The 17,526-nt window shown below is 37.6% G+C and overlaps 1 protein-coding gene and 1 pseudogene across 1 annotated transcript in view; one reads left to right on the plus strand and one right to left on the minus strand.

Moving 5' to 3' along the window:
• Window positions 1-17,526, plus strand: part of WBP4 (WW domain binding protein 4) — a 60,751-nt gene that overhangs the window by 24,660 nt on the left and 18,565 nt on the right. The window lies entirely within an intron of this gene.
• On the minus strand, window positions 6,200-6,280 carry LOC140608472 (U4 spliceosomal RNA; annotated as a pseudogene).

Below are 17,526 nucleotides of genomic sequence, written 5' to 3' on the forward strand. Positions count from 1 at the left end.
CTTACAATAGGAAGATGGTCCTACTATTCCAACATCTCCTATGCTTTAAAGTTAAGATTTCTTAAAATTCAAGTATTTTGTTTTCCATGTGATAAATACATTGTAAAACCATTCTTGTTAAAATTTTACCTAGTCAGCCAGTTTCACATGTGATGGATTATGTCTTACTTCCTAAGTAGATAAGTCTAATTTTTAAGAGGTTCCCCCTAAAAATAACCAATATATTCTTGTTCCAGAAAATTTTTGGAATTGAAGAAAAGCGTAAGAAAGTTACCAAGAGGGGGATCCCTGAGTGGCTCAGTGGTTTAGCCTCTGCCTATGTCTCTGCCTGTCTGTGTGTCTCTCGTGAATAAATAAAATCCTTAAAAAAAAAAAAAAAAAGAAAGAAAGAAAGAAAGAAAGAAAGTTACCAAGAGATAATAGTAACATTTTGAAGTATTTTCCCCAGTTTTTTTTTTTTTTTTTTTTTTTTTTTAAGATTTTATTTATTCACAAGAGATGCAGAGAGAGAAGCAGGTTCCATGCAGGGAGCCCGATGTGAGACTCATTCCTGGGTCTCCAGAATCCTGCCCTGGGCCGAACGCAGGCGCTCAACTGCTGAGCCACCCAGGCGTCCTGTTTTCCCCAGTATTTATATTTTTCTCTATTTAGCATTATACAAATATTTTTGTACTTTGTTAAAATTCTAGAAATGTTATTTTTAATTGTTATATAATATTCAATCACTTAGATGTACTTTGATTTTACTCAGGCATTCCCTTTCTATTGGGTAGTTAGGTTATTTCTGCACTTCTTGGTTTTATAATATTTTGACTATATATGGATGTATCACTCTGTACATATTTCTTACTATTTCTAGAAACAAAATACATGTTTAATGGTTATGAAGATGTTGAAAATCTTAATACACAGTGCCCAATTGTGTTCCAGAAAGAGCATACCAATCTATACTCCGTTAGCAGCTTCTGAAAGTTTCTGTCCCATTGGACCTTCTCAGCATTAATTATTCCTGAGCTTTTAAATATTTTTAAATAAAATATTTAAATTCAATTTAATTAACATATAGCATATTATTAGTTTCAGAAGTAGAACTTAGTAATTCATTAGTTGTATATAATTAAATATGTTCTAATTTAGCAAAAGATATTTTTGTTTTCTTTGATTTACTGGTATGAATTTTTTTCTTATATCTTATCAGTTTTGCATTTACTCTTTTGTAAACTGTCAATGGTTTTTGCACATTTTTCCATTGAATTATTAGTCTTTCCTTATTTCTATAAGCTCCTTTTGTAGTACAGATGCTAATCATTGATTAGTTGTAATTATAGTGGATTTTCCACATTTGTAGTTTGATTTTTAACTATGCTTATAATGCTTTTTTGATGTACACAATTTTGTCAGGTTTAACTAGTCCAGCTTTTTTGTCTTTTGTGATCTATTATTTCATTTATATAATTTCCATCCAAAAGTCAAATATATACTTGTATTTCCTTCTGGTTTGTGTGCTCTTTCCTCTTTTCCACATAATGTTTAATCCATCCCTAATTATTTTAATGCATCATATGAGATGAGATTCTAATTTTTTATGCTACCTAGTTTAACCAGTTTTGCCAGTACTGTTCTGCCCCAGTTTTATGTACCATCTTTTCCCCTTTTTTAAGTAACACAGTTTTTAAATTTTTGTGTTTTACTTCTTGAGTTTGCCAGTTTGTTTCTGGCTATCTATTCTGTTCCATTAGCCTATCAGTTTTTTGTGACAGTACTGTAAAGATTTAATTAATTCTATACCTTTATATAATAATGTTCTGCTATCTGATGGTATATCATATTTTTTTTCCAAAATTTTTTTTCCAAAAAGACAAAAAAGCTTCCTGTTTTGTTATTCATTTTTTTCCCAGGTAAATTAAATCACTTTTCAGGTGTTCAACAACTATAATATAATTTTAGTCAAAATGATTGAAATTCTGCTTTAGTTGTTGAATTTGATAAAAATTGACATTTTCAGTATTTCCTATTTTCATCCAAAAAATGTCATATAGCTCTCTTTATTCAAAGTATGATTGTCTATACAACTTTTGTAGCTCCTCTCTGTCAGTCTCACACTTGCATTTCTTAAATGTAATCAGCTTAGTCTAGTTGGTTCACTTCTGTACCCCAAAATTGAAAACAGTGCCTGGGACATAAGTGCTTAGTAAAAGTTAATTATGTGAATTTTTACGTATTTTTCTTCTTTTAAATTGTGAATTCAGTCCATGTTTTCTATTTCTTTAACCAGCAATTACAGTCTGAAAAAGTTTGAATCCAGTTGTATTGCTAAGTTATTGTATTTATAAGATTTTTTGAGTCTTGGATTTTTCATGCAGAGATGTGTCCCCAAATATTTTGTGATCTTTTTTTCTGCTGATTTTACTTCCTGTTTATTTCAGGTTCTATTTAGTCTAGTTAGATCTTCATACCCAGTAGTATAGTGATAAAAGTGGACATTAATGTTTTGCTTCTGATTTCAGTGCAAATGTCTCTAAAATTTATATTAAGGATTAGATTGACTATTGGCTTGAGATAGATAATCTTTATTATGTTGAGGAAGCATGCTTTATCTGTAGATTTTTCAAGGATCATTATCAAAAAGATTTTGGTAAATTCCAATAGTGATAGCTTTGATGTAGAAAACAGATTAGGAAATGGTGGTCTATAGTTTTGTTTTTATTTGTTAATGTGTGATATCTTTAGCAGATTTTGGTATCCAGCTTATGCTAAATAAAATGAATTAGGTAGTTTTCCGTTTCTTTTCATGCATTCCCCTCCCCCCCCACACACACACAGAGGAGCTTTCCAGTAACTTCTTTTTCCAGGAATTTTCCATTCTTTAATGTTCTAGAATACTTAATGGTTTCTCTGGGATTAAAAAGTTTTTTGGAGGGCAGGGATTAGAAAGTTCAAAAGAAAGTACTAGTACAATCTTCTGGTCCTGGAATTCTGGGCAAGTTAATTTTTGATAACTTTTTAGATTCATGCCTACTATCTATGTGACTGTGAGCAAATTGTCCAATCTTACCTGAGCCTCAATTTCTTCATCTATAAAGTGGCATGATAAATAGTTCCAATTTCTGATTTATTGTGAGGAATAAATTAGAAAAGACACATTAACACAGCACCATGTATGCAGTTGCTATCTAGAACACCTAAGCACCCAGTAACTTACATGGTGCAGCTGTTATTCTTGGGTAGTGGAGGGGGTAGTAGCTTCAGCTATTTATTCTTGAGTGCTAGTCAGTTTGGGTAATTTATATTTTTCCCTAAAATCTTGTATTTCATTAAAGGCTTAAATTTTAAAACACATGGTAACACATTGAACTTTCTGTATAATTAAAGTTTTTCAGATATTAATGCCTCCTTTAAAAATTTTTTTTTGCAATGATGTTTGCTAAAGAACTTTTTTCTAGCTTTTTTTTTTTTTTTAAAGGTTTTATTTATTTACTCATGAGAGACAGAGAGAGACAGATGCAGAGACACAGGCAGAGGGAGAAGCAGCCTCCATGCAGGGAGCCCGACATGGGACTCAATCCCGCGTCTCCAGGACCAGGCTCTGGACCAAAGGCGGCGCTAAACCACTGAACCACCAGGGCTGCCCCCTTTTTCTAGCTTTATTGAGATATAACTGATATATAACACTGTATAAGTTTAAGGTATACAGTTGTATTGATTTGATACACTATGTATTGTAAAATGATTACAATAGTATTAGCTAAGATCTCCATCATGTCACATAATTACCAGTTTTTTAATGGTGAGAAAATTTAAGATCTAATCACTTAACAATTTTAAAGTATATACAGTTCTGTTAACTATAATCACCATGGTATACATTAGATACCCAGAATTGTTCATCATCTCATTGGAAGTTTATACCCTTTGACCAATCTCCCCATTTCCCCAACCCCACCCTAATTACCACAAGTACTCAGTTTCTGTGACTTTGAATGTTTTAGACTTCACATAAAATTGAAACCATATTTGCCTTCTTTATCTAACTTACTTCAGTTGGCATAAGGGCCTCAAGGTCCAACCATGTTGTCACAAATGGTAGGTGACCTTCTTTATCATGGCTAAATAATATTCCACAGGTTTTGTTCACTATCCAAAAATAAAGCATTCCTGTGAAATCTTCTACAAGCCCAAATAGCATAAAGTGAAAAAGCAGTTACCGTTAATTTATATGAAAGATTTTGGTATCCAACTTATGCTAAATAAAATGAATTAGGTAGTTCTGTTTCTTTTTATGCATCCTCCCCCCCCCCCCCCCAACACACACACACACACACAGGAGCTTTCCAGTAACTTCTTTTTCCAGGAATTTTCCATTCTTTATGGAAATGGAAAATTTCCATTGGGTCTTTATAATCCAAGACCCAATCAGTGACCTCTTCTAGGCTTTTCTGATACCTTAGAACACACAGGTCTTGCTAAGAGGGATGCACAAAATAAATCGAGGTTAAAGCACAAATGCTCACAAGCATAGTTCACAACTATGGCAGGCAGCTTGATGATGAGATGCCAAGTATAGTTCTCAGGGGAGCTTGGCAGTGCCACTCTTGCTGCTTGGGTTGCATGTTGCCTCTATGAGGGCTTACTGTGAAATAAATGCTGAATACTATTTTTGCTTTTTGCCTTTTCTTGTAAAAGCAAAAATCCTTCAGATTTATTTTGGTTAACAAAAACAAGTACTAATGTAGATCTTTCATTTAAGCGAAGTATCATAATGTGAAATTTCAAAAAGCATATTTAGGCATATGTATGAAACATCTTCATCAATTCATATTTGGACAATTAGGTTGTTCTGTATCTTGGCTATTAGGAATAATGCTGCAATGATTGTGAGAATGCAGGTATCCCTTTAAGATCCTGTTTTCATATCATTTGGATATATACCCAGAAATGGAATGTTTTGATTACTGTAGTTTTATACTTTAGTATGAAATCAGTAAATGAGATACTTCCAGCTTTATTCTTCCTTTTCAGGATTGCTTTGGCTATTCAGGGTCTTTTGTGGCTCCATACAAATTAAGCATTTTTTTTTCTATTTCTTTGAAAAATGCCATTGGGATTGTAATAGGATAGCCAATGAATCTATAAATGGTTTTGAGCAGTACGGACATTTTCGTCATCTGATCCACAAACGTGGTATCTTTCCATTTGTGTCTTCAGTTTCTTTTATCAATGTACTTTTCAGTGTATAGATCTTTTACCTCCTCAGTTAAATTTATCACCAAGTATTATTTATGAAGCCATTGTAAATGGGATTTTTTAAGATGTTTTATTGCTAATGTATACAAACAACTGATTTCAGAGTGTTGGTTTTGTATCATTCAGCTTTACTGAATTCATTGATAAGTCCTAACAGTTTTTTGGTAGAGTATTTGGGATTTTTTATGTCTTAAGATCTTATCATCTGCAAACAGAAAATTGTACTTTTTCTCTTCTAGTTTGGATGCCTTTTATTAATGTATTTCTTCTTGCTTGATTGCTCTGGCTAGGACTTCTTATACTGTGTTGAATAGGAGTGATAAGAGTGGGTATCCTTGTCTTGTTCTTGATCTTAGAGAAAAGGCTTTCAGTCTTTCACCATTTAGTATGATGTTGGCTCTGAATTTGTCATATATGCCTTTTGATTTTGAAATACATTTATATTCAGTTAATTGAATGTTTTTATCACAAAAAGATGTATTTTATCCTGCCTTTTGAAATGATCATACGATTTTTGTCTTTCACTCTGTTAACATGGTGTATCATAATTAATTTGGATATTGAACCATCCTTGCCCTTGTATCCTAGGGATAAGTCCCACTTGGTCATGGTATATGAATCTTTTCACATACTGTTGAATTCAGTTTGCACATACATTGTTGAAAATTTTTGCATGTATATTCATCCAGGGATATTGGTCTGTAATTTTCTTATAGTGTCCTGCTCTGGCACTGTACCTTGGTATCAGGGTAATGCATGCCTTCTGTAATGAGTTTGGGAATGTTCCCTTCTCTTCAATATTTTGGAAGCCTTTGAGGGGGATGGATGTTAATTATTCTTTAAATGTTTGGTAGAATTCACCACTGAATCTGGTCTTGGGCTCTTTCTGTCAGCGAGTTTTTGATTACTGGTTTAATATCCTTACTTATTGGTCTGTTTAGATTTTGAATCATGATGAAATTGGTAGGTTTTCAATTAGCAATAATCGCGCCTTGGATAAACCTCATTGGCTACAATACTGCCACTGCGCAAAGCTTAAAATTGGTGGGTGATATGTTTCTAGAAATGTATCCATTTTTTCTAGGTAGGTATACAATTGTTCATAGTCTCTTATGATCATCTGTAGTTCTGTAGTGTCAGTTGTAATGTCTCCTCTTTCATTTCTGGTTTATGGGAGTCTTCTCTCTTTTTTAGTCTAGCCAAAGGTTAATTCTTTTCAATGAACTATCTCTTAGGTTTCTTAATCTTTTGTATTCTTCTGGTCTCTATTTCTTCTGTGATCTCTGTTATTTCCTTCTTTTCACTAACTTTGGACTTTCTTTTTCTAGTTCCTTGAATGTAAAGTTAAGTTGAGATATTTCTTTTTTCTTACTGTAGGCCTTTACTGTATAAACTTCCCTGTTAGATCTACTTTTGCAGCATCCTGTAGGTTTTGATATACTGAGTTTCCATTTTTGTTTCAGCATTTTTTTTAAATTTCCCTTTTCTTCTTTGACATGTTAGCTGTTACAGAGTTTATTTCCACATTTGTGAATTTTCTAGCTTTCCTGCTGTCAATTTCTAGTTTCTTACTATTTGGTCAGAGAAGACACTTCATGACTTCAGTCTTCTTAAATTTCCTAAGATTTGTTTATGACCTATCATATGATCTGTCTTATAAAATGTTCCGTGTTTGAGAAGAATGTGTTCTGCTACTGTTGTATAGAATATTCTATATATGATGCTAGATCCTTTTGGTCTATAAAGTATGCTTTAATGTTTCCTTGCTGATTTTCTATCTCCATGATCTATCCATTGCTGTAAGTATTATATTGTACTACTCTATTATACTGTCTTGGAGTTGATTTTTCCCTTCAGATCTATTAGTATTTGCTTGATTTATTTAGGTGCTCCAGTTTGGGGTATATACATATTTACAACTGTTATATCTTCTTGATTATGACTTTTTCATTATATAATTACTTTTTTCTTGTCTCTTCTTTATTCATTTTTTGGCTTACAGACTATTTTGTCTGATATAACTACAGTTATCCTTCCTTTCTTTGGTTTCCACTCTCATGGAGTATATTTTTTTCTATCCCTTCATGTTGATCCTGTGTGTGTCCTTAAATCAGATGCAGATCCCTTATAGGCAGCATATGGTTGGTTCTTGCTTTTTGTTTTGTTGTTTGTTTCTTTAATGATTTTATTTATTTTTTCATGAGAGATGCACAGAGAGAGGCAGAGACACAGGCAGAGGGAGAAGCAGGCTCCATGCAGGGAGCCCAATGTGGGACTTGATCCCGGGACTCCTGGATCATGCCCTGAGCCAAAGGCAGACACTCAACCGCTGAGCCACCCAGGCATCTGATTGTTGTTTGTTTTTTAATCCATCTAAGCATTCTGTGTCATTTGATTGGAGAATTCAAAATATAATTGTTTTTTTGGCTATTTTATTATTCACTTTTTCCTTTTGTTTTTCCTCTCTTGCTGCTTTCCTTTGTGAATTGTTGGTTTTCCATCGTAATATGCTTTGATTCCCTTCTCTTTATCTTTTGTGAATCTACTTTAAGTTTTGGCTTTGTGATTACCAGGATGCTTATATAAAAGATTTTATACATACTGTAGTCTATACTTCACTCACATACAAGAAGTATCCTTTTATTCACCCCTCCTTTTATGGTTTTTGATGTCCTGATTTACATTTTTATGTATTGTGTATCCATTAACAAATTGTTTTCACGATAGCTGTTTTTTAATACATTTGCTTCCTAACCCTTATACTAGAGTTAAGTTTAACACAGCACCATATTATGGTATTAGAGTATTCTAAATGTAACTGTATGCTTACCTTTACCATTGTCTTATATATTTTCATATATTTTCACGTTAATAATTAACAACCTTTCGTTTCAGCTTAACTACTTACAGCATTTCTTGTAAGGCAATTTAATGGTGATAAATATTCTAAGCTTTTTATTATTATTATTAAGAAAAGTATTTATCTCACCTTCATTTCTGAAGGAGAGTTTAGTTGTGTAAAGTATTCTTGTTTTCTAATTTCTTTCTTTCAGCACTTTGAATATATCATTTCTTTCTCTCCTGGCTTACAAAGTTTCTGCTGAGATCTGATAGCCTTATGGAATTCCCTTGTATGAGAGAAATTATTTTTCTCTTGCTGTTTTTAAAATTCTCTCTTCATTTTTGAGTTTACACTGTTCTCTTAAAATATGTCTTGGAGAAGATCTTTTTGGATTGAAATTTTTAGTTGACCTGTTAGCTTCAACTTGGATGTACAGATCTTTCACTACATTTGGAAAGTTTTCACCCATAATTTCTGCATATGTTTATTACTAATAATATCCCTTCACTTTTTAAAAATCCCAGTGTAAAAAATAAATAAATAATAAAAATAAAAAAATAAAAATCCCAGTGTAGTTACATAAATTGTTACATTAGTTTCAGGTTTACAATATGGTGATTCAGTAATTCTGTACATTACTCAATGCTCTTCATGGTAAGTGTGTACTTAATCCCCTTTACCTATTTCACCCATCCCCTCACCCATCTTCCCTCTGGTAGCCATCAATTTGTTCTCTATAGAGTCTGTTTTTTGCTTGGTCTCTTATTCTTTGTTCATTTGCTTTGTTTCTTAAAATCCACTTGTGAGTGAAATCATAGGTATTTGTCTTTCTCTGACTGATGTAATTCATAATTTTTTTCTCCCCCTCACATTGAAGATATATGCTGTCACACTTTACACTTTTATTTTGTAAATTCCTTGCCTGCTTTATATAGACATACTTAATTTTACTGCATTTTATGCATTCTGCTTTTCTCCTACTTATGGTCTTTCTTTTCCTTTTTCTTGTTTTTTTTTTTTTTTTTTAAGATTTTATTTATTTATTCAGGGCAGCCCCGGTGGCTTACCAGTTTAATGCCGCCGTCAGCCTGGGGTGTGATTCTAGAGACCCAGGATCGAGTCCCACATCGAGCTCCCTGCATGGAGCCTGCCTCTCCCTCTGCCTGTGTCTCTGCCTCTCTCTCTCTCTGTGTCTCACATGAATAAGTAAAATCTTAAAAAAAGATTTTATTTATTCATGAGCGAGAAACAGGCAGAGGGAGGGAGATGTAGGCTCCCTGCAAGGAGCTCGATATGGGACTCAGTCCCAGCTCTCAGGATCAGGACCTGAGCCAAAGGCAGATACTCAATCACTGAGGCACCCAGGTGTCCCTGTGGTCTTTGTTTCCACTCAAAAAGTCCCCTTAACATTTTTTTAAGTAGTCCCTACATCTAATGTGAGGCTTGAATTCATGATCCCAAAATCAAGATTCCATGCTTTGCCAACTGAGCCAGCCAGGCACATGCCCCTCCTCCCTTAACCTTTCTTGTAGGGATAGTTCAATGGTGATGAATTCCTTTTTAACTTGTTTGTCTGGGAAGCTCTTTATTCTAAAAGGTAGCCTTTCTGAGAGTTTTGATTGCAGAATTTTTTCTTTCAGCACTTTGAATATATGGTGCCACTGCTTTCTGGCCTGCAGAGTTTCTGTGGTAAAATCCACTGATAGCCTTATAGGATTCTCCTTTTATGTAGCTGTTCTTTTCTCTTGCAACTTTCAAAATTCTACTTTTTGCCATTTTAATTACCGTGTCTTGGTGTGGACCTCCTTGGGTTGATTTTGTTGGGGGCTCTTTACATCTCTTGGATCTGGATTTCTCTTTGCTTTCCCAGATTCAGGAAGTTATCAGCTATTATTTCTTTAAATAAATTTTCTGCCTCTTTCTCTCTCCTCTCCTTCTGAGGTCCCTATAATGTGAATGTTATTATGCTGATGGTGTCGCCAAGTTCCCTAAGTCTATTTACATTTCTTTCTCTCTCTCTCTCCCTCTCCCTCCCTCCTTCCTGTTCAGCTTGATTGCTTTTCATTATCAGTTCTTCAGGACGGTGATCCTTTCATCTGCTTCTTCTAGTCTACTATTTACTCCAATTAGTGTATTTTTAGTTTCATTTATTGAGTTCTTCATTTTTGTTTGGTTCTTTTTTGTGTTTTTGGTCTCTTTGTTGAGGGTCTCACTGAGGTCCTCCACTCTTTTCTCAAGTTCCGTGGATATCTTTATGATGGCTTTAAGTTTTCTGTCAGGTATGTTATCTGTTTTGTTTGGCTCTCTTGCTGTGATTTTGTCCCGTTCTTTCATTTGGGACATAATCATCTCATTTGCTCTAACTCTGTGTCTGTTTGTTTTTTTTCTCCCCTCCATGTTTGTTTCTGTGTGTTAGGAAAGTCAGGTACATCTCCTCTTGAAACTAGTGGACTTATAAAGAAGTTCTGTAGTGCCCTGCTATGCAGTGTCCACCTCTTCACCTGGCATTTCAGGGTTGTCTCTTATGTGTTTTGTGTGCATCCTATCAATGTGGCTAAGCAATGTTTGCCTTCAGACCAGTCGTCTACAATGACTCCCTTTGCGTTTTGGGGGAGGGTTTTGTTCATGTGTTAATAATGGACCAGTCTGGGGTCTCTTTGGGCTTGATATGAGTCAGACCAGGTGTTTGCCAGAGATGCAGTAGCAGCAAAACGTACTTTCTCTGTTTTATCACCTGAGAAGCTTTCATTGATGAATAGGGCCTGTAGTCAGACCCAGTGTCTGCCCCAGTACACTGCTGGGCCTGCAGTAGGACTGGTGTGTCTGATTATCTTCCCCTCACTCCAGGACAGAAGTCACCTCATGAGTGGTACTGGTCCCTCTTAGGCTGCTTGCACACTGCCAGGCTAATGGCATCATTTCAGATTGGTTCTGGCCAAGGGCATATTGGAGGGGCCTCAGTGTTCAAGAGAATAAAGGGGCAGGGGTATGATGTTAGCAAGATTTGTGTAGGTCTGTTGTGAGAAGGGACATGGAGTCACTTTAGAAAACTACCACAGGGCTGGAAGAGATCAGTCCTTAGGAGAAAGGTGGTGGGGCACAGTGCCAGCTAGGTCTGCACTACTCTAACCTGCCGGGTGGAAGGGGACAGTTCTACAAAAAGCTAATGGAAAGTATTAGCACTGTACTGATTCCCACAAGTGTCCATGTGTCTAGGTTAGGGGCCTTAGGAGAGGTAAAGTCACTTGCCACCACGTTTGTTTCTGGAAAAGTCTCCTAAAGATTCCTGCCCCTCCACCATGTACTCGGAGATTAGTAAATATATCTTTCCTCTATCCGCTAGGCATTTTTCTAGCTGCTGCTTCTGTCCTTTTTCTCTGCGCAGGGCTGTTTGTTGTGCTGTCTCTTTAAGGGTAGGGACTCAGTTTCCTATTGACCTCTAGCCTTCCCACAGCCAAGCCCCCTGATTTTTTTTTAAAGTTCCAGATGTTAATCCCACTGACCTAAAAACTTGCATAATTAGGCCCCTCTGGTTTTCAAGTGAAAGTGTTAACAGGGATTCATCTTCCCAGTGCAGGTTCCCTGGGCCTGGAGTGAGTGAGTGTCTCTCTCCCTTCTCTGCGCCCACAGTATCCCTCCCTTCCACAGAGTTTTGTGCCTCTGACTGAATCCCCACCCTTCCTACCCTCTTTGATGTGGCCTCTTCTCTACATTTACCTGTGGACAGTCTGTTCTTCCAGTCTTTGGGTTGTTTTCTGGGTAATTTACACTGATATGGGTATTATCTAGTATGCATGGAATAAGATGAGCTTAGGATCCTCCCATTCTACCATTTTCCTGGAAGTCAAGCCATTCTTTCTTTAAATAAGCTTTCCACTCCTTTCTCCCTCCCTTTTCCTTCTAAGACTATAATGATGCATACGTTGCTTTGGACAAATCTTAGTTCTCAATTATTTTGGCCAGTTACTGAAAGTTTACTGTATTTCTTTGGGGAGACATTGTTCCTGATTCTTGGTGATCCCTGTAGACCTTCTGAACTGACTTTGGGAAGGGAAGACTTATCTGTGGGTGGAGGAACAACAGAACATACTGGGATTCCATGTCTAATGGAACAGGGCACCAAACTCGGGCATGTAGCCACACTGGGTCCTGGGAGCATATTTTCTCTTTGGCTCAGGGTTTTAGGATCCAACAACTGTGCACTTCTTTGAAGCATCGTGGGTATTTCACAGTGGCTATAAGGGCTGTTGGGCTCTTCAGCAGTGCTTCTAAGTTTAGCAGATAGGGACTAGGGTAGACAGTGGTGGTAGCTGGATCTGGTGATGTGCACACAGCTGCCTGTGTAGTAGCCAACAGACATAGTGGTGGTGGCCAGATAGGCAGCAAGGGCTGGAGCCAAGTACAGCCTCATTGGTAGCTTTTGGGAGCTTGGCTGTCAAAATACTCCTGTGGCTATACAGTCTCCCTCTGTGAGGATCTACTGCAATGGAGGGTGGTGTCAGGGTTTGGACTAGGGGCATATAGGTAAACAGCTTGGGGAGGTAGCTGTAGGTGAACATGATCATGCAGACCAGTGCCAGAGATACGGCCTGATTCAGATCCAGACTTGTACCCCAGCAGCAGGGTGGCTGTTAGCATGATTTCCTATGTGGCATTATCTACACCCATCCTCAATGTGCACACTGCAATAGAGGCTGGTAATGAGCATCAGGGTGGTGGCATTTAAATGCACAGCTAGTCCTAAGCGTACAAATTAACAGTGGGGGATGACCCACAGACCTTGCTGCCAGGCTCTGGCAGAGACAGAGATGAAGGGACTCAGGCATTTGGAATCAGGAAAAGCTAATACCTGTTGGGCAGAATACCTGGTGAAATCTGCAGGAAGTCTGGAATAGTTGTGCTGTCTGTTGGTTCCTTTTTCAGTGGCAAAAGCTGCTGAGTTTCTAGAGTACATCACTATGAACCACAGTCACTCCTGCTGCGTGACTGCCCTTAAGAGATCCTACTTTTCTTCCTTGTTCCTAGTGATCTCTGTACATCTCAGCTTGCCAGTATTAAAGCAAAACTGAAATGGGACTTTCTTACAGTGCCCCCAAAGGCTAGTTAAGCTAGTCACTCACTCTACTTGTCTTATCCTGGTGAAGGGGGAACTCTTTCTTTCTATCTGGGAAGTTTCCTTTTGGCTCTGGGCAGTGTTGCCTTGGTAGATGAGGTGATGCAGATGAAATGAAGTTGTCTTTCTTCTCTTTTGTAGTTCGCAGGGTTTTTTATGTTGCTGAAATATCTTAGGATTCCAGAGCTCTCCCAGGACTGTTTTTCTTCACATATAACTCTCTAATTGTTGATCATTTTGTGGGGTATGGAGGCTTGGGTTTCTACTAAAGGATTTTTTTAAATTTGTTTTTACTTAATCAGCTCGATTTTGTCTGTTTTATTACACTTCCATTTATTAATGGGTTTTCTGCTTATCCATTTCTCTTTATTTTCATAATTTTGTTACCCTGACTTTTCTTAAGTTCCTTTATTTTTGTTCTTTCTTCAGATGAACACTTCGACTGTTGAGAGGACACGAGGAAGTGATGTTGTTGTTTCTTAACAAACATAATTAAAGTAGTTTGGTCTCTGAATATAGTTCTGGCTGTATATCACATAAACTCTGAATGAAAGTTCCTTGATTTCATTGTTTTTATTTTTTTATTTTTATTTTTTAAAGATTTTATCTATTCATAGAGACAGAGAGAGGCAGAGACACAGGCAGGAGAAGCAGGCTCCATGCAGGGAGCCAGACGTGGGACTCGATCCCAGGTCTACAGGATCAGGCCTGGGCCGAAAGCGGCGCTAAACCGCTGAGCCACCCGGGCTGCCCGATTTCATTGTTTTTAGAACAATTTAGCATTGTATTTTCGCTTACTTTTTCATTTGATGGTTTTTATTAACCTTAAAAATAAAACTGCCAGGGGCACCTGGGTGGCTCAATCAGCTAAACACAGACTCTTGATTTTGGTCATGATCTCAGATTTGTGAGATTGAGCCCCACATCAGACTCTGCACTGAAGAATGAAGCCTACTTAAGATTCTCTCTCTCCCTCTTCCATGCTCCCTCCTGCCTATAAGTGCATGCTCTCAATCAGTCAGTAAGTCTGCCAGTTCTTTTACCAGCAAAAACGGGTTTATTCAGGAATAGCAGAGAACTGCAATCCAGGACAAGCAAACTATGGCAAAACTATAGGCAAATCCGGGTCACCCAGGTGGCTTAGCGGTTAAGCATCTGCCTTCAGCTCAGGGTGTGATCCTGGAGTCCCAGGATCTAGTTCAACATTGGGGTCCCCACAGGGAGCCTGCTTCTCCCTCTGCCTGTGTCACTGCCTCTCTCTCTCTCTCTCTTTCTGTGTGTGTCTCTCATGACTAAATAAAATTTTTAAAAAATAGACTAATCCACAGAACAAAAGAGAGAAACACTCTTTTATAGAGGAAAGGGGGATATAGGGAAGGCTATTATAAACAAAATAGGTCCATTGGAATAAACTGGGAACATGAAGTGTAGTGGCTTTTAATTGCCTGCATTGTGATGGTCTCTTATTGGCTGGGCTGTTTGCAGGGGCAGGAGTGAAGAAGAGCCTTCTTCCTGCTGGGATACTAAGGTGGGTCCTTGGTCTCTTCCTGTTGGGTTTGCAACTGAGGAATGGTAGGGTGTGAAAGCTCCCCCTGCTGGCCTCCTGACTCCATTCTAAATGAGGTTTCTGTTTATGACAATTTTCACATCCCCACCCCGGTTTTTTTTTCCCCCAACTCAAGACAGAAATGTATTTCCTCTTATATAATATGCAAAGATAGAAGGTGATTCAGAGCAGGTCTGTATCTGTATTCCATAAAGTCATTCAGTGATGCAGTTTCTTTCCATCTTGTTGCTCTGCCATTCTCCACAATGTTGTCTGTTGAATTGTCAAAGCTGGGTCACTGCCATATCCATGTTTCTACCCTCAGAAAGGAAAAAGAATGCTGGAAGACATAGCCAGTGTTTTAGGGCCAACATTCAGAAGACCCATTACTTGAACTTAGTTTACATGACTGCCCATACCTAACTGCAGGAGAGATTCCAAAAGGTAGTCTTGAGAAACCATGTGTCCAGCCATTGCCCTAATACTAGGGAAGAAAGGGAGAATGGATTTAAGGGATTAACACCAGTCTGCCACAAGATAACTAACCAACTGACTCTCGTTAGAAAGTTCAGGGATGTAGAGCTTCTGAATATTGAAGGGACAGTGAAGGAACCTGCAAAGGACAATGGTTGTTATAGAGGCTTCTGTTGTGGGAACAGTGAGGGGTCCAGGGCTCCTTGTAACATTGGTACTCCAATAAGTGATTCTAGTAAGCACTTCTAAAAGTAGAGGAGCAGTTGTACTCAGTGTAGGTTATCCAATTTGTAAATGAGCCAGGCTTCTGAAGCCTTTCTTCCTTAATGTTCACCACACAGCCTTGGATGAAGACTGTATCTGTGAGGCCTGAGCTCTCTTTTTGGGTTTTATTATTTTTTGTGTGTGTGCTTATTTCCTTTTCTGTTCCCCACCCCCTTTTCTCTTTTTTCATCATTGTAGGTATGCTCTTTATTCCCCAAACCCTGTTTTACCCATCACCTCATCCATCACCCCATACACCTGCCTTCTGGTAACCATCACTTTGTTTTCTATAGTTAAGATTCTTTTTCTTGATTTGTTTCTGTCTCTGTCTCTCCTTTTCTCCTTTTGCTCATTTGTTTTGTTTCTTAAATTCCACATGAGTGAAATCATGAGGTTTGTCTTTCTCTGACTGACTTATTTCACTTAGCATGATACTGTCTAGCTCCATCCATATTGTTGCAAGTGACAATATTTCAGTCTTTTTTATTGTCAAATAATATTCCAATGTGTGTGTATCATATTGTCTTTATCCATTAATCTATCACTCAGCACTGGGCTGCTTCCATAATTTGGCTATTGTAAATAATGCTGTAATAAACATAGAAGTGCATGTATCCCTTTGGGTTAGTGTTTTTGAATTTTTTTGGTAAATACCCAGTAGTGTGATTGATTACTGCAACCTAGGGAAGTTCTGTTTTTAATTTTGTGAGGAACTTCTGCACTGGTTTCCACAGTGGCTGAACCAATTTGCATTCCCATCAGCAGTGTACAAGGGTTCCTTTTTCTCCACATCTCACCAATACCTGTTCATTTCTTGTGTTTTTTATTTTAGCCATTCTGACAGGTATGTGGTAATACCTCTTAGGTGTTTCCTTCTTTTTTTTTTTTTAGATTTATTTATTTAATTAATTTTTTTGTTTATTATTCTTCTAAGATTTTATTTATTTGAGCACAAGCAGGAGGAGAGGCAGAAGGAGAAAAAAAGGGAGAAGCAGACTGTCTGCTGAACAGGGAACTTAGGTGGGGTTCGATCCCAGGCCCCTGGGATCACCCAAGCTGAAGCCAGACACTTAACCAACTGAGCCACCCAGCTGCCCCTTAAGATAGATTTATTTTAGAGAGAGTGTGTGCATCCCAGACTCTCTGATGAGCAATGAGCCCTAGTCCCAGGACCCTGAGATTATTACCTAAGTTGAAATCAAGAGCTGGCTGCTTAACCAACTGAGCCATTTTTAGGTGCTCCACTCTCCTTGTAGTTTTGATTTGCATTTCCATGATGATGTGATGTTGAGCATCTGTTCATATGCCATGTGTATGTCTTCTTTAGAGAAATATCTATTCATGTCTTCTGCTCATTTTAATTGGATTGTTTTTTGGATATTGAGTTTTATAAGTTCTTTTGCTTTTATTTCCCTTGCCTTAGGAGATGTATCTAGAAGTTGCTTTGGCTGATGTTGGAGAAATTACCATTTGTGCTCTCTTCTAGGATGATTATAATCTCAGGCCTCATATTTAGGTCTTTAATCCATTTAGGGGTTTAGTGGTGGTGGGTTTTTTGTTGATTGATTGATTGATGCATTTATGCCCACTGTGGAGCCCAGTGCACAGCTTGAACTCAAGACCCTATTTAGGTCTTTAATCCACTCTGGGTTTTTTTGTTATTGCTGCTGCTTATATTTGTTTTATAAGGAGGCTTTATGCCCAGCATGGACCCCAGTGCAGGGGCTTGAATTCATGACCCTGAGATGAAGACCTGAGCTGAGATCAAGACTTGGACACTTAACCAACCAAACCATCCAGGCACCCCATTTAATCCATCTTGAATTTATTTTTCTGTATGGTGTAAGAAAGTGATCCAGGTTTTTTGCACATAGCTGTCCAGTTTTCCCAATACCATTTGTGGAAAAGACTATCTTTTTCCCATTGTATATTCATTCTTAATTAATCAAAGATTTGGGATCCCTGGGTGGTGCAGCGGTTTAGCGCCTGCCTTTGGCCCAGGGCGCGATCCTGGAGACCCGGGATCGAATCCCACATCGGGCT

Source organism: Canis lupus, chromosome 17 (assembly GCF_048164855.1).
Source record: "Canis lupus baileyi chromosome 17, mCanLup2.hap1, whole genome shotgun sequence".
Classification (NCBI taxonomy): domain Eukaryota; kingdom Metazoa; phylum Chordata; class Mammalia; order Carnivora; family Canidae; genus Canis; species Canis lupus.